This window comes from Marmota marmota, unplaced genomic scaffold (assembly GCF_001458135.2).
Source record: "Marmota marmota marmota unplaced genomic scaffold, marMar, whole genome shotgun sequence".
Classification (NCBI taxonomy): domain Eukaryota; kingdom Metazoa; phylum Chordata; class Mammalia; order Rodentia; family Sciuridae; genus Marmota; species Marmota marmota.
The window spans coordinates 28,743,084-28,743,287 of record NW_026000221.1 but is presented as its reverse complement, the minus strand read 5'-3'; positions in this window follow the sequence as shown (position 1 = coordinate 28,743,287).

The window sequence follows — 204 nt, the reverse complement described above, 5'->3', positions numbered from 1 at the left end:
CCTGTGCTTTATACCTATCACCCACTTCCATCCGCGCGACAATGCTCCAAGGTAGGTGCTTCCACCGCACCACTTTACCAATAGAGAAACTGAGGCTCCCGGGATTAAACCGCTAGCCCAAGGTCACATGGTTGATGTGCCGCGAGAAAGCAATTTTCGCCGGCTCCCAACACTGCGCTCTCAACCTCAGCGCTGGGGTCAGGG